General features: G+C 33.4%; 1 protein-coding gene across 10 annotated transcripts in view; it reads left to right on the forward strand.

Moving 5' to 3' along the window:
- The window catches only part of LOC121738490 (potassium voltage-gated channel protein Shaker), a 348,407-nt gene that overhangs the window by 163,143 nt on the left and 159,125 nt on the right, over positions 1 to 26,139 (forward strand). Inside the window, exon 1 of one of the 10 annotated variants that reach the window (XM_042130566.1) lies at positions 20,602 to 20,714. The exons of 8 other annotated variants lie outside the window; for them this stretch is intronic. The gene's annotated coding sequence lies outside the window, so the exon portion shown is untranslated. Of the gene's footprint in view, positions 1 to 20,601; positions 20,715 to 26,139 lie in introns of those variants that run through there. One more of the 10 variants, XM_042130568.1, reaches the window with a different exon arrangement.

Here is a 26,139-nt window from a genome sequence, read left to right on the forward strand (position 1 = left end):
GTAACAACGTCAGAGATTCGATCGGTCTTGACGAAATTTCTTACATTTAACTATAAAACTCGGAGTCAAATTTTGCAACTTTTATCGTTTGTACCTCGCCAAAACCGAAAGATTACAAAAGAAGATACTATTCACTTCATATTCACTTAAAATTTTTTGAGGTAATAACGATTTTTCATATAGTAACAACGTCAGAGATTCGATCGGTCTTGACGAATTTTCGAATATCTTACTATAAAACTCGGAGTCAAATTTTGCAACTTTTATCGTTTGTACCTCGCCAAAACCGAAAGATTATAAAAGAAAATACTATTCAGTTCATTTCTACACAAAAAATTTGAGGTACAAACGATTTTTCATTTAGTAACAACGTCAGAGATTCGACCGGTCTTGACGAATTTTCCAATATCTTACTATAAAACTCGGAGTCATATTTTGCAACTTTTATCGTTTGTACCTCGCCAAAACCGAAAGATTATAAAAGAAGATACTATTCACTTCATATTTACAAAAAAAATTTGAGGTACAAACGATTTTTCATATAGTAACAACGTCAGAGACTCGATCGGTCTCGACGAATTTTCCCATATCCTACTTTAAAACTCGGAGTTAAATTTTGCAACTTTCATCGTTTGTAACTCGCCAAAACGGAAAGAATATTAAAGAAGACACTATTTTCTTTATACTAACTGATAAAATCATGAGGAACAAACGATTTTTCACATAGTAACAACGTCAGAGATTCGATCGGTCTTGACGAATTTTCGAATATCTTACTATAAAACTCGGAGTCATATTTTGTAACTTTTATCGTTTGTACCTCGCCAAAACCGAAAGATTATAAAAGAAGATACTATTCACTTCATATTTACATAAAAAATTTTGAGGTACAAACGATTTTTCATATAGAAACAACGTCAGAGATTCGATTGGTCTTGACGACATTTCGAATATCTTACTATAAAACTCGGAGTCAAATTTTGCAACTTTTATCGTTTGTACCTCGCCAAAACCGAAAGATTATAAAAGAAGATACTATTCAATTCATACTCACTAAAAATTTTTTGAGGCACAAACGAGTTTTCATATAGTAACAACGTCAGAGATTCGATCGGTCTTGACGAATTTTCCAATATCTTACTATAAAACTCGGAGTAAAATTTTGCAACTTTTATCGTTTGTACCTCGCAAAAACCGAAAGATTATAAAAGAAGATTCTGTTCACTTCATATTAACAAAAAAAAATTATAGGTAAAAACGATTTTTCATATAGTAATAACGTCAGATATTCTATCGGTCTTGACGACATTTCGAATATCTTACTATAAAACTCGGAGTCAAATTTTGCAACTTTTATCGTTTGTACCTCGCCAAAACCGAAAGATTATAAAAGAAGATACTATTTAGTTCATTTTTACACAAAAAAATTTGAGGTACAAACGATTTTTCATTTAGTAACAACGTCAGAGATTCGACCGGTCTTGACGAATTTTCCAATATCTTACTATAAAACTCGGAGTCAAATTTTGCAACTTTTATCGTTTGTACCTCGCCAAAACCGAAAGATTATAAAAGAAAATACTATTCAGTTCATTTTTACACAAAAAATTTGAGGTACAAACGATTTTTCATTTAGTAACAACGTCAGAGATTCGACCGGTCTTGACGAATTTTCCAATATCTTACTATAAAACTCGGAGTCATATTTTGCAACTTTTATCGTTTGTACCTCGCCAAAACCGAAAGATTATAAAAGAAGATACTATTCACTTCATATTTACACAAAAAAATTTGAGGTACAAACGATTTTTCATTTAGTAACAACGTCAGAGACTCGATCGGTCTCGACGAATTTTCCAATATCTTACTATAAAACTCGGAGTCATATTTTGCAACTTTTATCGTTTGTACCTCGCCAAAACCGAAAGATTATAAAAGAAGATACTATTCACTTCATATTTACACAAAAAAATTTGAGGTACAAACGATTTTTCATATAGTGACAACGTCAGAGACTCGATCGGTCTCGACGAATTTTCCCATATCCTACTTTAAAACTCGGAGTTAAATTTTGCAACTTTCATCGTTTGTAACTCGCCAAAACGGAAAGAATATTAAAGAACACACTATTTTCTTTATACTAACTGCTAAAATCATGAGGTACAAACGATTTTTCACATAGTAACAACGTCAGAGATTCGATCGGTCTTGACGAATTTTCGAATATCTTACTATAAAACTCGGAGTCATATTTTGCAACTTTTATCGTTTGTACCTCGCCAAAACCGAAAGATTATAAAAGAAGATACTATTCACTTCATATTTACACAAAAAAAATTGAGGTACAAATGATTTTTCACATAGTAACAACGTCAGAGATTCGATCGGTCTCGACGAATTTTCCCATATCTTACTTTTAAACTCGGAGTTAAATTTTGCAACTTTCATCGTTTGTACCTCGCCAAAACGGAAAGAATATTAAAGAGGACACTATTTTCTTTATACTAACTGAAAAAATCATGAGGCACAAACGATTTTTCACATAGTAACAACGTCAGAGATTCAATCGGTCTTGACGAATTTTCCTATATCTTACTATGAAACTCGGAGTTAAATTTTGTAACATTTATCGTTTGTACCTAAAAAGTTTTGTGTGAGTATAAAGTGAATAGTATCTTCTTTAATAATCTTTCTGTTTTGGCGAGGTACAAATGATAAATGTTACAAAATTTAACTCCGAGTTTCATAGTAAGATATAGGAAAATTCGTCAAGACCGATCGAATCTCTGACGTTGTTACTATATGAAAAATCGTTTGTACCTCAAAAAATTTTGAGTGAATATGAAATGAATAGTAACTTCTTTTGTAATCTTTCGGTTTTGGCGAGGTACAAACGATAAAAGTTGCAAAATTTGACTCCGAGTTTTATGGTAAGATATTCGAAAATTCGTCAAGACCAATCGAATCTCTGACGTTGTTACTATATGAAAAATCGTTTGTACCTCAAAAAATTTTGAGTGAATATGAAATGAATAGTAACTTCTTTTGTAATCTTTCGGTTTTGGCGAGGTACAAACGATAAAAGTTGCAAAATTTGACTCCGAGTTTTATGGTAAGATATTCGAAAATTCGTCAAGACCAATCGAATCTCTGACGTTGTTACTATATGAAAAATCGTTATTACCTCAAAAAATTTTAAGTGAATATGAAGTGAATAGTATCTTCTTTTGTAATCTTTCGGTTTTGGCGAGGTACAAACGATAAAAGTTGCAAAATTTGACTCCGAGTTTTATAGTAAGATATTGGAAAATTCGTCAAGACCGATAGAATCTCTGACGTTGTTACTATATGAAAACTCGTTTGCGTCTCAAAAAATTTTGAGTGAATATGAAGTAAATAGTATCTTCTTTAAAAAGTTTTCGGTTTTGGCGAGGTACAAACGATAACAGTTGAAAAATTTAACTCCGAGTTTTATAGTTAAATGTAAGAAATTTCGTCAAGACCGATCGAATCTCTGACGTTGTTACTATATGAAAAATCGTTTGTACCTCAAAATTTTTTATATAAATATGAAGTGAATAATATCTACTTTTATAATCTTTCGGTTCTAGCGAGGTACAAACGATAAAAGTTGCAAAATTTGACTTCGAGTTTTATAGTAGGATATTCGAAAATTCGTCAAGACCGATCGAATCTCTGACGTTGTTACTATATGAAAATGCGTTTGTGCCTCAAATTTTTTATTTGGAATATGAAGTGAATATATTTTCTTTTATAATCTTTCAGTTTTGGCGAGGTACAAACGATAAAAGTTGCAAAATTTGACTCCGAGTTTTATAGTAAGATATTCGAAAATTCGTCAAGACCGATCGAATCTCTGACGTTGTTACTATATGAAAATGCGTTTGTGCCTCAAATTTTTTTTTGGAAATATGAAGTGAATAGTATTTTCTTTTATAATCTTTCAGTTTTGGCGAGGTACAAACGATAAAAATTGCAAAATTTGACTCCGAGTTTTATAGTAAGATATTCGAAAATTCGTCAAGACCGATCGAATCTCTGACGTTGTTACTATATGAAAAATCGTTATTACCTCAAAATATTTTAAGTGAATATGAAGTGAATAGTTATCTTCTTTTGTAATCTTTCGGTTTTGGCGAGGTACAAACGATAAAAGTTGCAAAATTTGACTCCGAGTTTTATAGTAAGATATTGGAAAATTCGTCAAGACCGATCGAATCTCTGACGTTGTTACTATATGAAAACTCGTTTGCGTCTCAAAAAATTTTGAGTGAATATGAAGTAAATAGTATCTACTTTTGTAATCTTTCGGTTTTGGCGAGGTACAAACGATAAAAGTTGCAAAATTTGACTCCGAGTTTTATAGTAAGATATTGGAAAATTCGTCAAGACCGATCGAATCTCTGACGTTGTTACTATATGAAACCTCGTTTGCGTCTCAAAAAATTTTGAGTGAATATGAAGTAAATAGTATCTTCTTTAAAAAGTTTTCGGTTTTGGCGAGGTACAAACGATAACAGTTGAAAAATTTAACTCCGAGTTTTATAGTTAAATGTAAGAAATTTCGTCAAGACCGATCGAATCTCTGACGTTGTTACTATATGAAAAATCGTTATTACCTCAAAAAATTTTAAGTGAATATGAAGTGAATAGTATCTTCTTTTGTAATCTTTCGGTTTTGGCGAGGTACAAACGATAAAAGTTGCAAAATTTGACTCCGAGTTTTATAGTAAGATATTGGAAAATTCGTCAAGACCGATCGAATCTCTGACGTTGTTACTATATGAAAACTCGTTTGCGTCTTTAAAAATTTTGAGTGAATATGAAGTAAATAGTATCTTCTTTAAAAAGTTTTCGGTTTTGGCGAGGTACAAACGATAACAGTTGAAAAATTTAACTCCGAGTTTTATATTTAAATGTAAGAAATTTCGTCAAGACCGATCGAATCTCTGACGTTGTTACTATATGAAAAGTCGTTTGTACCTCAAATTTTTTTATATAAATATGAAGTGAATAATATCTACTTTTATAATCTTTCGGTTCTAGCGAGGTACAAACGATAAAAGTTGCAAAATTTGACTTCGAGTTTTATAGTAGGATATTCGAAAATTCGTCAAGACCGATCGAATCTCTGACGTTATTACTATATGAAAAATCGTTTGTACCTCAAAAAATTTTGAGTGAATATGAAATTAATAGTATCTTCTTTTGTAATCTTTCGGTTTTGGCGAGGTACAAACGATAAAAGTTGCAAAATTTGACTCCGAGTTTTATAGTAAGATATTCGAAAATTCGTCAAGACCGATCGAATCTCTGGCGTTGTTACTAAATGAAAAATCGTTTGTACCTCAAAATTTTTTGTCTAAATGAACTGAATAGTATTTTCTTTTATAATCTTTCAGTTTTGGCGAGGTGCAATTGATAAAAGTTGCAAAATTTGACTCCGAGTTTTATAGTAGGCTATTAAAAAATTCGTCAAGACCGATCGAATCTCTGACGTTGTTACTATATGAAAAATCGTTTGTACCTCAAATTTTTTTGTGTAAATATGAAGTGAATAGTATCTTCTTTTATAATCTTTCGGTTTTGGCGAGGTACAAACGATAAAAGTTGCAAAATATGACTCCGAGTTTTATAGTAAGATATTCGAAAATTCGTCAAGACCGATCGAATCTCTGACGTTGTTACTATATGAAAAATCGTTTGTACCTCAAAAAATTTTGAGTGAATATGAAGTGAATAGTATCTTCTTTTGTAATCTTTCAGTTTTGGCGAGGTACAAACGATAAAAGTTGCAAAATTTGACTCCGAGTTTTATAGTAAGATATTCGAAAATTCGTCAAGACCGATCGAATCTTTGACGTTGTTACTATATGAAAACTCGTTTGTACCTCAAAATTTTTATGTTAAAATGAACTGAAAAGTATTTACTTTTATAATCTTTCGGTTTTGGCGAGGTACAAACGATAAAAGTTGCAAAATTTGACTCCAAGTTTTATAGTAAGATATTCGAAAATTCGTCAAGACCGATCGAATCTCTGACGTTGTTACTATATGAAAAATCGTTTGTACCTCAAATTTTTTTATATAAATATGAAGTGAATAATATCTTCTTTTATAATCTTTCGGTTTTGGCGAGGTACAAACGATAAAAGTTGCAAAATTTGACTCCGAGTGTTATAGTACGATATTCGAAAATTCGTCAAGACCGATCGAATCTCTGACGCAGTTACTATATGAAAAATCGTTTGTACCACAAATTTTTTGTGTGAATATGAAGTGAATAGAATCTTCTTTTATAATCTTTCGGGTTTGGCGAGGTACAAACGATAAAAATTGCAAAATTTAACTCCGAGTTTTATAGTTAGATGTAAGAAATTTCGTCAAGACCGATAGAATCTCTAACGTTGTTACGAAATGAAAAATCGTTTGTACCTCAAAATTTTTTGTGTAAAAATGAACTGAATAGTATTTTCTTTTATAATCTTTCGGTTTTGGCGAGGTACAAACGATAAAATTTGCAAAATTTGACTCCAAGTTTTATAGTAAGATATTCGAAAATTCGTCAAGACCGATCGAATCTCTGACGTTGTTAGTAAATGAAAAATCGTTTGTACCTCACAATTTCTTGGGTGAATATGAAGTGAATAGTATCTTCTTTTATAATCTTTCAATTTTGGCGAGGTAAAAATGATAAAAGTTGCAAAATTTAACTCTGACTTTTATAGTAAGATATTGGAAAATTCGGCAAGACCGATCGAATTTCGGACGTTGTTACTATATGAAAAATCGTTTGTACCTTAAAAAATTTTATGTTATAATAAAGTGAATAGTATCTTCTTTAATAATCTTTCTGTTTTGGCGAGGTACAAACGATAAAAGTTGCAAAATTTAACTCAAAGTTTTATAGTAAGTTATAGGAAAATTCGTCTAGACCGATTGAATTTCAGACGTTGTTACTATATGAAAAATCGTTTGTACCTCAAAAATTTTTGTGTGAATTTAAAGTGAATAGTATCTTCTTTTATAATCTTTCTGTTTTGGCGAGGCACAAACGACAAAAGCTGCAAAATATAACTCCGACTTTTATAGTAAGATATTGGAAAATTCGTCAAGACCGAACGAATCTACCTCAAAAAATAACTTCTTTTACACATTTGAACTGCTTTATATACTTTCTTTCCTTCTACTCCATACAAAGCCTTATTTTTAGGGAAAAATTTTTTTTTGTTTTTTTTTTCGTAAAATAAAAAAAAATAATAACTTTAAAAACGGGTACAATCCGGTACAAACGATACTCTTCCAGATGGCATCATTGAAATTCCGGTATCTTTATGTCGGTTGCTAAGCAAATTTTACCACCCCCCCATTTCTACCCTATTGAGGTACAAACAATTTTAATTGCGGTACAATCGGGTACACTCCGGGTACAATCGAATGACATATATAAAAATCATTTACCTTGAACTCGGTTGCTAACTTCACATAGGTTATGTTAAGTATTATATTCTTCTTCAAAGAAATATCGCCTAATAAATAAAACGAAAGCTATGACTACAAAGGTCACGATAGTTTTCTTATAAATGCTAGTCGCCTGTTAATCTATGTATGTTATTCATTATACTGTAAATAATAGAGGATAGAGTTTGACAACATTTTGTTTTATTTTTATGATAAAATCCGCATTAGAAACTAGGTTACCGCAGGCAGTAGCCACCCTTACGTATTTTACAACTGTTTTATGACTGGTTTACATTATTCAAATTCAGTGATCCAATGCCGCGCTGTATAGCTACTGGAATATTGTAAACAGCACGGTAATGCACTGATTGCATTCCAGTGCCCGTTTACATTATTCTAGTAGTAATTCAGCGCTGGATTGCTACTTGAATAATCTAAGCAGCACGGTAATGCACTGATTGCATTCCAGTGCCCGTTTACATTATTCTAGTAGTAATTCAGCCCTGGATTGCTACTTGAATAATGTAAACAGCACGGTAATGCACTCATTGCATTCCAGTGCTCGTTTACATTATTCTAATAGTAATTCAGCGCTGGATTGCTACTTGAATAATGTAAACAGCACGGTAATGCACTCATTGCATTCCAGTGCTCGTTTACATTATTCTAGTAGTAATTCAGCGCTGGATTGCTACTTGAATAATATAAACAGCACGGTAATGCACTCATTGTATTCCAGTGCCCGTTTACATTATTCTAGTAGTAATTCAGCCCTGGATTGCTACTTGAATAATGTAAACAGCACGGTAATGCACTCATTGCATTCCAGTGCTCGTTTACATTATTCTAATAGTAATTCAGCGCTGGATTGCTACTTGAATAATGTAAACAGCACGGTAATGCACTCATTGCATTCCAGTGCTCGTTTACATTATTCTAGTAGTAATTCAGCCCTGGATTGCTACTTGAATAATGTAAACAGCACGGTAATGCACTCATTGCATTCCAGTGCTCGTTTACATTATTCTAATAGTAATTCAGCGCTGGATTGCTACTTGAATAATGTAAACAGCACGGTAATGCACTCATTGCATTCCAGTGCTCGTTTACATTATTCTAGTAGTAATTCAGCGCTGGATTGCTACTTGAATAATATAAACAGCACGGTAATGCACTCATTGTATTCCAGTGCCCGTTTACATTATTCTAGTAGTAATTCAGCCCTGGATTGCTACTTGAATAATGTAAACAGCACGGTAATGCACTCATTGCATTCCAGTGCTCGTTTACATTATTCTAATAGTAATTCAGCGCTGGATTGCTACTTGAATAATGTAAACAGCACGGTAATGCACTCATTGCATTCCAGTGCTCGTTTACATTATTCTAGTAGTAATTCAGCGCTGGATTGCTACTTGAATAATATAAACAGCACGGTAATGCACTCATTGCATTCCAGTGCCCGTTTACATTATTCTAGTAGTAATTCAGCCCTGGATTGCTACTTGAATAATGTAAACAACACGGTAATGCACTCATTGCATTCCAGTGCCCGTTTACATTATTCTAGTAGTAATTCAGCCCTGGATTGCTACTTGAATATTGTAAACAGCACGGTAATGCACTCATTGCATTCCAGTGCCCGTTTACATTATTCTAGTAGTAATTCAGCCCTGGATTGCTACTTGAATAATGTAAACAGCACGGTAATGCACTCATTGCATTCCAGTGCCCGTTTACATTATTCTAGTAATAATGCCACGCTGGATTAAATTACTGGATTGGATTAATGTGAACCCGCTAATACACAACGATTTACATATTTAAAATCGAATGATTGAAACAGCATACTGGTTGAAACTTCAATTATTCGAACCCCAATTGACTTTCCTGAAACAGTTTAACTGATTGTATTCCAGTGCCCGTTTACATTATACTAGTAATAATCCAGCGCTGGATTGGATTAATGAATTGGAATAATGTGAAGCCGCTTATACACAACGATTTACAATATACTTAAAAATATTGATACAGGATACAGTTTGAAATTTTAATTAAAACCCATTGACATTCCATTCATCTGAAACAGTATAAAATCCGTGTATTCGAAACTCCAGTGAATCTAGATTAGGTTTTAATTATAGAGGTTTTACTGCAGTTGTGGATAAAGGGCCGCGTTGAAAACGGAAAAGTAATTTTCCGTAGTAAAATTTTTTCGTTGGGCATAAAAAGAACACATTCCGCGTTTCCGGTGTCATTAACACTAATGAGATCTTAAGAGTTCATTAAGTTTGACTTCATAATACAGGTACATATCATCATTTAAATACTTAATATACCTTTTTTCTGATTTATTTTCATCTCAAGCCAGTTTAGCATGTCCCTCGGGCTAGATCAATGGGTTACATGGTTACGGTGGTCGATCTTGGCTTACAGGAGTGGAAATGTGTGGTGGGCCAATGTCTTTTATAAAAATTATATAACTAGACGACGCCCACAACTCCTTTGCGTCAAAATTCGTTTATCGCGGGGGAACCGTGCATTTTACCGGGATAAAAAAGGATCCTATGTCCTTTCCCGGGACACAAAGTCTGCGAATGTTCTTTCGTCGTCGTCGTCGTTCGAACGAAGTCTTCTCAAAGTATTCGTCTTTCAAACGAGCGGCCCTTCGTTGGACGATACAACGAAGGTTGGTTGACTCTAAGTTTTAGTTTACATTTACCTACATCAACATATGAACAGAGTACAAAACATACAAATAAATATAAAAATATAAAAATATTATTAATTGCAATTTTTATCTATTTGTAAGAATTGAAGCGCCTATGATGACGTCACGTCGACCCATTAATAAAATAATAATATAATGTTGAACAAATTCATCCTTGTCTATAAGAGCACTATATTTTAATGTTATTTTCTTGTTTAGTTTATACTATGGAACAAACTGTTATACAGTAAGAAACAACAATCGTTTCTCACCTCATTTCATTTCATCTCATTTTCATCACTAATTTCTTTATAGCCATTACATGCTGTATCTCACCTGTCATTGGAAGTCATTTAACCTATAAGTTACTATTGTTTGTATTTTATTTAATGTATGAGATGATATTCTGTTGGTGAATCGAATAGGAAATCGAATCGAGTAGGATGCTTGAAAGGTCTAAAATATTAAAAGACTTTAATAAATTGATACCAAGCCTAAAATGTGCTAGTTTTGTCTAATACAAAGGCACATTGAGATTTGTAGTCAAACGTAAGGCTTCGACCGTGGCCGTACAATAGTAGCTCATACAATAGAGGCTTTCCCGCTGAAACAACCTTAATAATTAATGCTGTGGGCTTTAAAGATATACTTGCTGTTTATTGCTTTAAAATTCCTAGAGAAAAAATAATGCATTCAGCGAGTGGAAACAAAACAGCAGATGCATACTTTTTGTAAAAAGAGAGGAGGATATTACTTCGTTGACTTTGCTGCGTCAGTCTACTCTTTCTTAATCTTACGGATTTGCGGTCAGGTCATGTGTCTTGAACTTCTGACGTATATTTAACTTTTTTTTGTCCTAAAAATGCACAAACAAGATTAGACCAATATATTATGAACTATTGGAATTGCGTGTTACTTGTTTAATGCTATCATTGGTTCAGAGAGGCCAATTATCTTTACAGCGACTTGGCCAAGTGGGTCATTAAAGGTTCTCTGCTGGCCACTAAATCCTTACATAGACTATCTTCCGACGGCGAGAAAAATGCCTAACTTGGACAATTTTCATCTAGGTTTTAGAATTGAGGACTGACTTTATAGAATATACATATAAACAAGATTTATGCACTCTATACATATTTAATTCAATTATTAACAACGTAATATTATTAAACTTGAACTAACTTAAAGTTGATTAATACTATTAATAATAATATCAAAGCTCATATTTTAATCCATTAGTTTCTGGTATAGACAACGAAAATGAACCTCAAAGGCGAGCTTTTAATTACTGATAATATGAGTAAAAAGCTCCGAAAGCTATTTAATCACGGTTTATATCCCGCGAACTTTGAATTTTAACCGCATCATTTGATTTCAACATTACCTCATTGTGCTGGGCATTATGCAACCGCTTAGACGAGGTAAGGACAGGCCACGTTAAACCGAATAATGCCATGCCTATTAAAATGTGTGGCCTTTGATGCATGACATTATTCGTATTAATATTAAGTGTGCAATTATAGTTTACGAAAATAGAAATAGTATGTGGGGCTTTATTATGATAAAAATGGCAGTTGTTTTATGAGCTTATGGGGCTTGATGGGTTAATTATTGACTAATACAAATCTGTTTTAAACTAATTCAGTATAGACTCTGTATATTACAAGCAAGGAAGATGCAATAATTAACTTCGTGATTTTTGCTCAAACTATTTTCCTGTTTAATCAAATCAATTAACTATTCGTAAATCATTTTTAAAGCCACCTTTAATTAATTAAAGATTTTGTGTAAAAATATGTTCGCAGGGGCCCATCCTCACTGTCAAATCAGTGTTCATTGTGCTGAACATTATGCAACAATTTGAAAGCATTCATTTGACTCAACCTCCAAGGAATCATTGAATTCATAATTCATGCAAGTCTCTAGATATCGATTCGATCTCTCTTATTCATTGGTATATTACTCTTGACCCTTTTTGAATTCGCTGGAATTCTTAAGCATTCCCGCGAATTCACGCGTCATGAGGAGATCTCATTGTTTAGTCTATATATTTTATTTCACTAGTTCGCGCCACTTCACGCGGATCCCACAGACGGCATCCAGACAGAGTGAAATTGAACATAAGATCAAACGTATCATTAAACTATACAAAGTTAGAAGAGTTTTGGATAGATAGATTGATAGATAAACAATACAACACTATGTTCCTCACATTAAAATGGGTATATAGACAAAGACTAAAATTAATTTAAAAAAATGGCCAAGTGCGTGTTGAACTCGACCCGAACTAGTAATAATAAAAAATTTTGATTTAAAGTATCAGTTTTAATACTAAATACAGTGCTCCCAAAGTGATAATGCGCATAGAAAGTTTCGTAATTTTTCGGCAACGATCGTATTTCCCGAGCGTCGGAAGTCGTCGCTGCAAGCGCTGTTTAAAAATATAACTTTAAGAAAAATCTGTCTTTATTATTAAAAACAGCGCTTTGCAGCGACGCGACGTAGAGGCGTCGCGGCGTTACCATGGTAACGCCGCGATGGCTTCCCGGTAAGTTATAGCACTTATTGACGAACCGGCGACATACAGCGGACAGCCACCGGCTATATGATATTTACTTCTATATCACCGTTGAACAAGGTGCAAAATGCAAGTGCATTGTTTGGGGCTCTTACATTTCATAGATTCGGGTGTTTTCGTGATTACGACAATTAGCGAAGATTTCCATGCGCATTATTAATTTGGGAGTGCTGTACGTATTTAAAATGTCACTTTAGATACTAAATACGTATGATTAAATTCAAGAAGAATTTCCACTTTGCAAGTATGAAGGCAATTTCGTCTTAATGTTAATGCAACATAATAATAATTAACACAGTAATAAGCTAAAACTGCTTCTCATATTCATGCAGTATCTTCATATCCATAGTTTAATATTAAATATTCTCTCCAATTTTCCCTCTACTATTTCTCTATAATATTATAAAGAGAATTATTTATACTTTATAGTTTTGTGAATATGAAAGGGATGAAAGTTTGAGTTACAATAAATTTAAACTATTTGTGATGATGTTGATTAAGTTAAGAGATTACTATATAATACTATTAAGATAGAGTATTTCACCAAAGGTTTACGGCCATACTTAGTGATATTTAATTGTCGCGGCAGCCGCGCGACTGCTACACTAAAACGAGTCTCGCGGCTGCCGCGCGGCTCGCGACTTAATGTGAAGCCAGTCAAAGTATCAAGTTGTCAAAACACCTATCAGTTGAGTTAGCTCACGAATAGTACACTGATTTAACTGTTCTATATTATTCCGTTTTTAGTAGGCATATATTATTATATAATATATAAAATTCTCGTGTCACGGTGTGCGTGGTTGAACTCCTCTGAAACAGCTCGACCAATTTTCGTGAATCTTAGCGAGTTAGGGTTGAGAATCGGACAACACCTACTCTTTTATCTTTATAAGTGTAGTCATTTGTTGAATAAATAATAGTAAATTATTACAACTCGAGACTGACGGCGACCATTGTTTTTGCGACGGCATAGCAATCATGGACTTTGCCATGGTGACATACTTATTTAGCCACTTCAATAAAATAATAATATTGTGAGCGAAATACTTTAATTGGCAAAACAACGTTTGCCGGGACAGCTAGTATTTAATATAGCTGTCGAACAAAGTTGTCTCCCGATGCGTACAAACTATGAAAGACTGACGTCATACTTTCGTAGCACTTTGTATGGAGCGTTTCGGGCAGGTCTTTTTTATGAGATATTTGAATTGTCATATCTTGGTAAATTTTTAAGCAATCAGAGTCATTCTTTCAACGATGTTTCTATTTTTTAAATGTCTTTCAATTACCGATAAGAAAAAAAAATAGTCATCATGCCTATTAATCTTAAGTCGTGTGAAATTGAATGAAGATAATATTTCACAAAGAAGTGACTTCTTTAGCCGATAAAAGCGATGATGTAAATATAATGGTTAGCGAGCTGAAACTTAAGATGCTTGAAGATTAAGCAGTCAAAGAGTGTCAGATTATTGGAAAAGCAAATTTATTTCCAAGTATTATCCGATATACAATAGTAAGTTCTCCAACCCTTTCTGTTAAAGAACCCCTGAACCATGTAAGCGCTTATTGGATTTTTTCTCGGTTGAGGTTTTTTGACTTTATTTTAACCGTCAAAATTCTATTATTATTCAATAGCTTTGTCCACACTGTGCACTTTCATCTTCAATTTTCGTCATCAACTTTCACATTGGCGCATTCAATAATTGAATGCGTGAAGGAAAGCAAAGCCAATATTGTCATCTTTGAAGTTTTCCAGGACACGGTCAGAGGGCATGCGTCGCGGGCATGCCTCACGTTCGCTGTTGACTGCGCTATAACGCATGCCCTTGACGAACAGAAAAAGGCACAGTGTGGACAAAGCTAATAGAGCTTTTGACGGGCTGATGCGAATATATTATTAACCGATCAGTAACGATGTTTATAGATAAAGGATCTTGTCGAAACACTACCATCTGGAAGTGTCTAAACACACTAGGCCGAATTTACGCGGCGTAAATTCCGCACGATTACGCCCGCAACGTATTTTAAATTACCTATGACACACTATTCTGTCGTGTTCCTTCCGAATTTTGTATGCGCTGACGTAATCATGAGGAATTTACGCCGCGTAACTTCGGTCTAGTGTGTTTAGACACGAAGACATTTAGATCGTCGTCATTAAATTAAAATTTGTAGAGAGATTAAAAAGTATTAAAGCTTGGAATATTATGCAAAAATACTTGATATTATGTCAGCTTTCAAACAAAGGAAACTAAATGAAAATCGATCGGTCCGCAGAGAAAACCAAACTAAAATAGGCCCAATTATTTTATTTCGGTTTTTAGGACAAAATATTCGTATTCAGGTAGTTTTTGGGATCGTCTTTAATGATAGTTTGGTAGAAAAGTTGGGAATGAGATAAGATATTATAATGCATGAACTTATACTATTAGTAAGATGTACCAAGTTTGAGAACCACTAGGGGATTGTCAATCCTTGTGAATAAATAGGTATTAGGAAGATAATAAAACTCCATATACCATTTTATAGTACGGAACCCTTCGTGACAATTACACCCGACTCGCACATGGCCGGTTTTCTGTCATAAAAACGGGGAACGAATGAAGTGCCATAATATTTAACCCAGGGATAATTTTAACCCAGACTGGCGCAAGTGGTGTGTCATTTTCTTTTGAAATTTCATACAGAATTTAACTTTTAAAATGTAGCTGTCAGCTACAGGTGTATTTAACGTTTGCATAATAATTATTACACTTTAATTAGCTTTTTAGTAATTTACTTTTTGTAATTCACGCGGTGTGAAGTAAACTTTACTTATAATAGAGAGTGCTCCTATATACTACGCACAAACTTGGGCATTATAGTAAAAACTAAAAACTCGTAGCTGGCTTCAGTAAAGTCGGCAACGGCTACATCAACCGACATATTATTAGTGTTACTTATTTATTTATTTATTTTTATTGTTTATTTGGGTAACATGTTAAACAAACTTAATAAACATTGATCGAGGTTAAGCCGTGACCGCGACCGGCCTATGGAGGATCAATACAAGCGATTATAAACGTATGTCAGGGTGTAAAAAAACTAAGTAACAATACTTTAGGATGGGCCCCCTATGTGTGCTGTGAAAGTAGCAGTAAGAGTAACTTTTATTTTCACCTTTGCATGGAAAATTCAAGACGCCGCACTATGGAAAATGGTAGAACTAGAGCATATCATAAATGGATTTTAAAAATATCACAATTTGAATGAAATATTTATTGCATTCGATACTCTAATAACCAAATAATCCTAATCAGACATTTTTTTGTTCTAAAACCGCATAAATATTTTTTTTTTCATAGGTTGAAGTAAGTTGAAGTAGCGGATGGCTCATTCAAATGTTTGCATACACGTAATTCAAATGAATATTGTGAAAAAAGTATTTAGCTCATGCATGCGGTTTTATATATTTTTAAAAATGATATTTTATGTTCTTAATAATGAGCAATTACCTTTTTTTAATATGCTTTTTATTTTTGAGTAAGTACTTAAAAATTGACATACCCTATTTTTCACTTTTCTTTTTTTTTCGTCGAAGGTTTTCACATTTACCGACGGCTCGCGACGTGCAACTTTATGTGTTATTTGATAGCCTAACTATTTATAAATGAAAAATTAAAAAAATCAGCTGCGGAAGTTTGCGGTCCTGGAAGTTATGGGAAAAAATGTGATAGCGGTCGGAGTAGATAATTCGGTATCTTTTGCGGTTACTGCTGACATAGTTTACAAAAACTATATTAACCACAATATTTTGATAGCAATAGCTTATCATCTATTTTGCACTCGTCGTGCATGAGTAAATATGCATAACATTCATATCTAAAAAACCAGTATATAAGGGGAATCATATCTAAAAAACCAGTATATAAGGGGAAGCAAATATCTTCAAATTGCACACTTCAGCGTGTATTTCATATTGAGTGACACTTATTTAAATTGGTTATTTCCATTAAAATGTCAACTTTCAACTGTACTAAGGGCGATTTCATCATTCCCTATATCGAGCGTGGCAGAACCTTGGAATCGTTGTCCATAGTTCTACAGCAAACATTAAATGTTTCTGAAAACAACTCGTGTTTTGTAATTGGTGACATTCAAAGACATATTCTGACTTCTTTCAATAAGCGCTGAGCTCAAGCATCACGGAAAAAGGACAAATTTATTCGGAATAATACAAGCTGGCTGGAGTCAGGATATTCAGTACAGTTTCGGGGTCTGAAGCACATTCACTGCCATCAACTTCTGGTGAACGAAGAAGATAAGTGGAAACTCAAGTGATGGAAATACAGCACGAAGGTTCTTTTACAATTACACTTGCTCGGCGAACATAACAGGTGTTGATGAAACATTGATTAAACGCTTGTATATTATTTTACAAGCTCTATCTTTTGGAATGATGATCGATCCCGAAAAATTTGGAGTTTATGCCTTAGAAACTGCGCGAATTTATGTTAGTAACTATGATTGGTACTACACGCACAAATTACTTATACACGGAGAAAGCGTGATCAAAAATTTTTCTGTTCTTCCTATTGGGCAACTGTCGGAAGGTGCACTAGAGTCGCGCAATAAAGACTACAGAAATATGCGCCTGCACCATGCCAGAAAATGTTCCCGTATAGCTACAAATGAAGACGTATTTAAAACGCTTCTATGTACTTCAGTTTAAGAAAACCTTATTTGAGAAATGTGAAGGATCTTGATAAAGAGGCACTAAGTCTTTTGAAGGTGGTACCTGAAGGTGATCCTACATTTACAGCGGAAGTAATTTTAGTTAGGAATAGCGAGGATAATAACAATTAGATATAACATTATAAGTAACTAAAACCTAGAATAAAATCAATAATATTATAAGATTTGTCTAATCTAAGATAAATTAGTTTGGTGTGAGGCATAGATAGGTACTATACGATTTTATAATTTTATGTATTTTATTATGCTTGTGTGATAAGTATAATTTTACTCATATTAGTACTTATTTATAAAAAATAAACTACTCGTATTACTTTTTTATCTTTTCTTTTTTTTTTAACCTAAAATAAATATGTATACAATGAAAAAAAATACAAAAATTGATTATTTTTAAAATCTTTGTATATCACTGTATACATGTGCCAAATCTCAATACACTACGATGCAAAACCTTGAAGTTACAGATTTTTGATCCGATAAGGACCCAAATTTTCCACTGTGCGCCGGGGCGCTTGCCCACACAAATCATAAAAACCTGACCTTTCAGCGCTGTTACTTTTACAGTGAACTCTATATAATACACATACACACTCTAAAGTATTATCACGTCTTGTTATCTATATCTCTCTAATTATCTGTATACAGGGTGTAACAAAAACAAGTGATAATACTTCAGGGTGTGTACGTGTTACTTGTAGAGAGTTCACTGTGAAAGTAGCAGCGAGAAACTCGTGACGCTCGGGCTCTTGCCCATACAAAAGTGAAAAAAAAATGTTCGTCTTTCAGAGCTGCTACTTTCACAGTGAACTCTCTACAAGGAACATGTACACACCCTAAAGTATTATCACTAGTTTTTGTTACACACTGTATATCTCTGATTGCCCACGATTGACGATTGTGCAATCCAATCTTCCAAAATCATCTTAGTTTCCTGCAAAATGCACAATTAAAGTTGTACTTAGATTAATAACAACTTAAAGCGAGCCATTTGTTAACGTCGGGGTGCAGTGGAATTCTGAGCTGCATTCTCAATCGCCGGCCGAACTGAAACCTCGGTGTCACGTTCAGACTCGTTTCTTTCAGAGTATGGCATTTATTGACATGTGCACTCTGCCTAATAGAAAATTTTCTGAAATGAAAATCTAAATCTGAGAGGATTTTAAACGTAAATTAACTTAAATTGGATTTGAGTAACAGCCGCATTTGGAGAAATTTACCGACAACTTAATTTTATTTCAATTAAGATATTATTAATTATTCCTTTTATTATAATTTTTAGGGCTCAATAAATTTTCTGCCTAACTTTTCTATAAATAAAACTTGAGTAATTATAATAAATCACTCTGTAAAATTACTTAACTATAAATTAAATGTCCCATACTATTAAACTAATACGAGTAACATAATATTATAACTATTGTCCTGTTTTAAAAACAATAACTATACATCAATAATTGGGATAAACAGTATCGTAAAAGTACACATTTTGGCAGGCCAAGTGCATTGTGAGATAATATGATACAGAAAAATCCGTTTTGTGTGCTATTGTAGTGAGGATGTACTGCAGTAAATTAATTAAGAGCAAGGGGCCTATTCTAATTATTCGAATATCGCTTCGAGCGCTGACTGTTTTCCTCGCACGTGTTGTTTTTCGGGCCGCAAAGTATCTTCATAGTTCATACTAAATACGATTCTGCGGTTTCAGGCTAAATAGGTAAGCGACAGATGCTCGACAGGTACGCTATCTCATTAACGTATTTTTTGGAATACTTTAAAGTAGCTACACGTACCTATATATACGAATATTACAAAAAATGTAATCAAGTATCTTATTTACCTTTTTAATTTTTATACTCGCATTAATTTCACTCTTCATAATTAGCTAGACTTTTAGAACTAAAGTTAGTAAGCCTAAGCCTTTTACCTAGAACTTAGAGTTCCGTTCGGGCTTAAGCTAATTAGCTCTCATTAAATATGAGTTCAGAAATAAAAGTTCCATACAAACTCATGATCATGTACTAACAATGGAGGATTTACGTAAATCGCACGAGGTTTTGTTCCGGTAAGAATGAAAACGTAACTTTCCAAGTTGTTAAGAGTTATTTTTGGATGACAAAAGTTCTTTCCCACGCTGGGAAGATTAGGGAAATTTTGGAAATTGTGCTTGTCGGATTTAATGAGAGGAAGTTATAGAAGGGCTCCTTTGTAATAAAAGTTATAACATTTTAATATTTTAGTTATTCAGTTAGGTGTATCATACGGTTAGCAGACAAAATGGTAATATTTTTATAATTCTTTATCTAAATTCAGTGTTTTTAAACATAAGTTTTCGCATATCGATAAATTTCTAATCTTTTTTAAGTTCTTTTTGTATAATGTATAATCATTTTTTTTTATCCCTTGAATAATTCTAGATGTTCAATATCAAGGTATATGGTAGAATGGCATTGACAATATAACATTCCTTTCAGGATTTTCCGAATCTTTTCATTCCCAGTCCCTAAAAGTGATTCTATTGTGATAAGGTTTTTCAGTTCTACCTATTTTCGCACTTTACTTCTTTGGTCCTAAAAATAGTCGCAGAGAACTGGTAGCAACATGTGTGACAGAGGCTCGGGCTCTTTGTTGGAGGACGGGGGTGTAAGAATGCGGCGTGCGTGCGGGGAGAGGGATGAGGGGCGCGGCGCAGCGGCGATGCGCAGTGTTGCCAGCTAACCTTCATAAAACATTGTGTGGGAAATTGTTTGTGTTTTAGTTGGAAGTTTATTTTTGGTGCGAGAAATTGGTGTTACACGGTATAGGTTATATATAAACTTTTATTATGTTTAAGCGTATCTAACACGTTAAGTAACGAAACACATAATTAGACGCAATAATAAAACATGGCCGCCTATTTTCTCAATTAGTATAATTTAGCCAAAAATTGCGTCTGCTAATGTTTCTAAGTTGAGCCGTTTCGTGGATGCTTTATCAGTCGTTGTAATTTTTGGTGGGAAACAGCGCAGGTTGAGTGGCTAAACGGGGACACGGTTGGCAACACTGGCGATGCGTCGCGCGTGCCGCAGTAGCGTGGAGTCGCCGCCGCGGCCGCCCGCTACACCGCGCGACGTCGCGACGCGCGCTCGTGCCAAACCTTCTGGTTTCTTGGTGCAACTTTCTTGGAGTTTCATGGACGGAGGTCCTCATTGTTTTTGCGTCGAACCTACCTAGGTACAGTCCATAAAGCGTTTTAACTTGCGTGAATTTCTGAAAATCTAAGCTGAAAATTATATATTTTGTGACACCAATGTCAATTTGTTTTATAAAATTACTGTATAGGTACAGTCCCAGATAATGCCATTAAACGGCGTGAATTCCTGAAAGTAATTCTTGTGACCCCAATTTCATGTTTTGTATAGAATTACTGTCTATATATAGTTATAATTTAGCCAGACACCGTCAATTAATATAAAGTCTTAACTTAACCTGCGTGAATTCCTGAAAGTTATATTTTGAGTTTTGACCGTATCAATTTGTTTTATGGAATTATTCTATAAAAAAATGATATACGTACGTATGTTTTTGCTTCACCTGCGTGAATTCCTAAAAGTTAAAATTTGTGACAATATAAATATGTTTCATAGAATTATTGTACTTATTTATAATATTATAATTTTCCAATTTGAATTGTGGCCAAAATCGTAGGGATCGGGAAACCAATTTATGTCAACAAATACGAATAATATTATCCACCTACGTCATAATATTTTTCCAAAAATAATAATATTTGGACTAGGTATATTATATTTTAATAGACGACGTCTACTCCGTGACCATAAACCAAAAAAGTCGCGGAAGTGGTGACGTTTCTATAGTTTCTTGCGTAAAATATTAAAATGATTGTTAAGTGCTAACCTCTGAGTACCAATTTATCAACCAAATTCTGTTCCTTGATGACGATTTAATTTTTGTATCCAGGAAATATATTTTTATCTTCTTGGTATCTACATTCAAGAAGATGTTTATTTATCGTCGATGTAGTAGATGTAGTAGTCGATGTAGATAGCAGAGAATCCTAGTTTCGTAATTATTATCTCTATACGTCTTAAAGGTTATCGTAGCAATTCCTTGCTAACATAATATTATATAAAGAAGAACTTGGTTGACGAAGTTATGAATTTCAATAAAGTTTATTCAATAGTCACGTCAGCTGTTCTGACGATTCAGAGCGAAAGTTTCGTTAACGTTCCTACCATTTAGTAAAGGAATTGACATAAGCAAAGTAAATAATTATGTCTGACTGCCACAGTCAGAGATGAATATTACTTAACTGTAATTAAATGAATATTTTGACATAAACTCCATATAAATTGAAGTTTAATCATCATTAAATGTTTCTAAGTGTGGCGGTAAAGAAAATTTTATTATTATTAGAAGAAACGATTTAACATTTTAAACAGATTTATTTATCTTCAGTATTATGATAATAATATAAGGCACATTGTTTAATGAACGATGGATCGAACAAATGGGCTATGTTTAATTGCTAGTAGCTTTCCATAATACAAGGCAGGAGTGTCGATGTTTAATTCCGTAACGAAAAAACCTAACACTCCCTACTCCGACCGGCGTTGCCAGACTTGCCTGGTGTTTATGTGCGTGCGTGCATACGTCTAGTATGCATAGGTTTGCAATTATAATTGCATAAGTTGATAAAAATACTACTCGTATGCAATAGCTTTACCGGGGCAGTCCCCGAATGTCTTATTATGTATTTTTCCTTTCCACTATGACACACACCACATTTCCACAAGTTACACTTAATAGTTAATAGCACTGTGGAATCTGCAGTCGTAGTTCTTAATTTTTGTCACGTGTATAGGTCTAAGTTAATATGTTCGACAATACCCATGTGGCAATCTAATAACCAATCATGACAATCAATACAAAATTCAATAGAATTTGATTATATCCCTCCAAATTATCCGATTCTAGGGTTTGACCTAGCCCTATGCATAATTTATCTTTCAGTACATTGTGGGGTTCTATTGTAAATCTAGAAGGGATCTAGGTTATATAATTAGTTAGGATCCAGTGTCCAAATATATTATGAGCATGAAAGTGTCATGACTCCATTCTTGAGTCAACAATAACAAAAATCTGTGTTACATTAAATTTTTGTTTTTATTTTAGGTAAATTTAATTTTTTATTGTATGTAGTCTAAGAGCGACTTTTAAGAACCAGATATAGTCTAAGAAAATTAGTTTCAAAATCGACGATCAGACCGAATAATTCGTGTAGTTTTGAATGTTGATACAGTTGTTCCTAAAGGTGTCCAGATGAATATGCTAAAAGTCCCCGAGGGTGGGACACAAGCTGGCGGTGGGGGAGGGGGGAAAGGTCTCTTTTTGAAGGTTTTTGCTTGTAACTCGAAAATTATTTATTATATATTCTCTTTAGTGACTTCTACATTAATTATCTACATTAAATTTCCTTTAACTTAAGTCTACACATTTTTACTGTACGATCATTACTTTAGGAAATACAGAGTATTAATTGGACCTACGCTAGAACTGTTTTGGCACACAAATGTTTTGGCACCCAATTTACTCCCTGGACAGTCTAGACACATGATTTTTATACAATATTGGGATCTGTTAAAGCATGCCTCTACATTAGATTTTTTTCTAAAATTAAAATATGTCCCTAAAAAATCGCAAAAAATTAATGCTCCGTACCCGCCAATCGACCGACCATAAAACAAAGAAAGGTCTTTAAGATAAAATAAAAACGTAGAGCCAATAGACTTGCTATTCCTTAAGATATTTAAAAATAAATAAAATTAGATAGACTCTATTTTGAAGGAGGAATCAGGGGACTACGTTACGCCGATTTACTGTAACTGTCTCTAGATATGTACGTACGATAGTAAATCGAGGTAACGTATTCCCGTTATTCCTCCTTCAAAGTTAATCCTATCTAAATTTTTTCATGTGAAGACGTAACTTATAGGAAATTTAATGTAGATAATTAATGTAGAAGTCACTAAAGAGATATAATAAATACTTTTCAAGACACAAGCAAAAATCTTGAAAAAGAAACCTTCCCCCCCCCCCCTCCCCACCGCCGGCTCGTGTCCCTCCCTCGGGGACTTTTAGTATATTCATCTGGACACCTTTAGGAATAACTGTACCAACTTTCAAAACTACACGAATTATTCGGTCTGAATTCCTTAATTTTCTTAGACTAATATTCTTATCAACGTGTCACAGAAGTGACAGTGTTTGAAAATAAAAATTTTAGAAAACTATAACTCCACCCCTTTTTAGTATGTTTTTTTTATTTAACAAACAGGGAAAGCTTTTTATCTAATCAACCTACATGTCTTCATAATATTATAAACTTGAAATTTCGCTCATATATTCCTTGTAATGGTGATGCTATGAATAAGTACAGATTTTTCGAAATTTCACCCTCAAGGTATCCTTTTTTTATTAGGTAGAAAAAGAATACTGTTGCTTCACGTGGACCGTGAAGCAACGGTATTCTTTTCTCTAACAAAAATACAAAATACGTTCTTAAACCTATCAGATTTCTGCAGTATTATTATCGATTGAATAACTACATCATAAAAAGCTAGTTCTAAGTTATTGGAAACCTATGGTAATATAGTTCGGGTACAATTACTTGAGCGTTTATTGATAGAAGCGGGAGTAGGCTGCAAATTGCATTCCTTTGTCTGTTATACACCACGATTTGTGGAAGCGTCGTCCCAGTAATGCCAGTGATTTCGTCCAATTGCCGCTAAATTACTTGCTTTTCATGGATTAAAGTAAAATGGGTTTCCTTTAAGCTCCTAATTTGTTTCACCAAGTGTCCCGTGATGTCTGTAATTTTCTTTATGAATTAAATTTTGTAATATATTTCTAAGAAAAATGAAGGCTAACACGTTTTTAAATAATTTATTAAACTCAATTGAATTACGTAGCAATTTTTAAAGAGGCTCAGTAATTGTTGTAATTAAAAAATAATAGATCAATTTATTTGATTATTAATGTGATGTAATTTCATATTTCAGAATCGAGTTGCACGTAGCATGTGCAAAAAATATTATGTTGTGCAGTAAAAACTAGTTGTTAGGGAGTTCTCAACTTTGCATCCTAAGGCAGCCTAATACAAAGTCAAACCCAACCGCAGTCTGCCTTTTTAGGGGTTTTATTATTTTGCGGACCTTTTTTTGCAACACCGCACCGGTTGAGATCAGCTAATTTTCTTTTTTACTAGAGGTCAGATTCGTATTCTATTTACACGGGTTGAGACGTGAAAGTTTAATAAAACAAGTTGAATTCTAACAAAAACATAGAGTTGTAACAATAATATTCAGTTTTTCCTTGTATGTGTTTATAATGGAATACTTTGTTATTTAATTTATGTTCTTTTACTAAAAGAACATTCTTTTATTACTCTTGAAAATGTCAAGAATAATAAAATGTTTTTTTACGCAAAAATTTTCAATTCATCTTATACAGGATACTCTTACATTTTCTACAGGATATTAAATCTTTTTGAACAAATCTTTCGTAGCATAATATAAATATACAGAAGTATAGTCTAAAAATTCACCACCTTTGCATTTAGATTTCACCCCTTTACCCCACGGGGCGCAAGTATCAGGGGGTGTATAGAACCCGTGTAGCTAACTGCAGATGCTGCATCTGACATCTACTCCGACGAGTTACAAACATCAAAAAACTGGTTTGAGGCAGTTTAAACTAGATCAATAGCTCGCCCTCATGCGGTTATTTATTTATCTCGTGGTCCTACATAATATAGTCCTGAAAAATAGATAAAATACTTTTACTACCTTTAAGAGACTTCAGAGATTTCAGTCTATCGAAGTTCAAAATAATTAAAAAAATCACCAAAATGCAGTTTTTATTTGAACTGATATAATCATTACTCTTATAAAAAAAACTCCAATTTAAGCAGCGGTATCAGGTTGAAATTGATTAAACTCATAAATATCTTTCGAAATGTATCGACGTCCCGATTAATTTATCTCGAAATTCTGCCGAGCAAGACAATGCATAACTTGAAAATAAAATACTGTTCAGGTCTCGATTGAAACGAACAATCAACAACGTTATTATTTTCAGCAGCGAAACGATTAAGAGGTCTTCAATATTCAATTTAAAATTTGTTTTGGCAGTTCGATTTATTGATATTTCGGGTTTACTTACTATCTACCTCTGTTATCTGAAAGAACAAATAAGTGAGTATTTTCTTTATAGACCATTTTAAAACTGTAACTAAAATGTTTAAAAACATTCACTAAAATGTGTATTTAACCAATACAATACCTTTTCCGGGCACATATAAATCAAACTTCGAAAAATGTATCTACAAGTTGTTTTTTGCAATATTTTTGTGCGATGAATAATATATTCTATCCCGCAACGCAGATTGGCCGTCGCATGCCGTTTTTCTGCTTTTATTTTAAAAACCATCAAATCGTATATTTCTTTCAACGCTATATTCAAAAAAGCCAGTATCATTTTTCGTGTACATCGAAATGAGTTTAGAAAAACCTTAGTTTTTTTTTAAGCGTATTAGATAAACTTTAGGTATTTTACACAACACCAAATATAGCTTTAA

This window comes from Aricia agestis, chromosome Z, assembly GCF_905147365.1.
Source record: "Aricia agestis chromosome Z, ilAriAges1.1, whole genome shotgun sequence".
Taxonomy (NCBI): domain Eukaryota; kingdom Metazoa; phylum Arthropoda; class Insecta; order Lepidoptera; family Lycaenidae; genus Aricia; species Aricia agestis.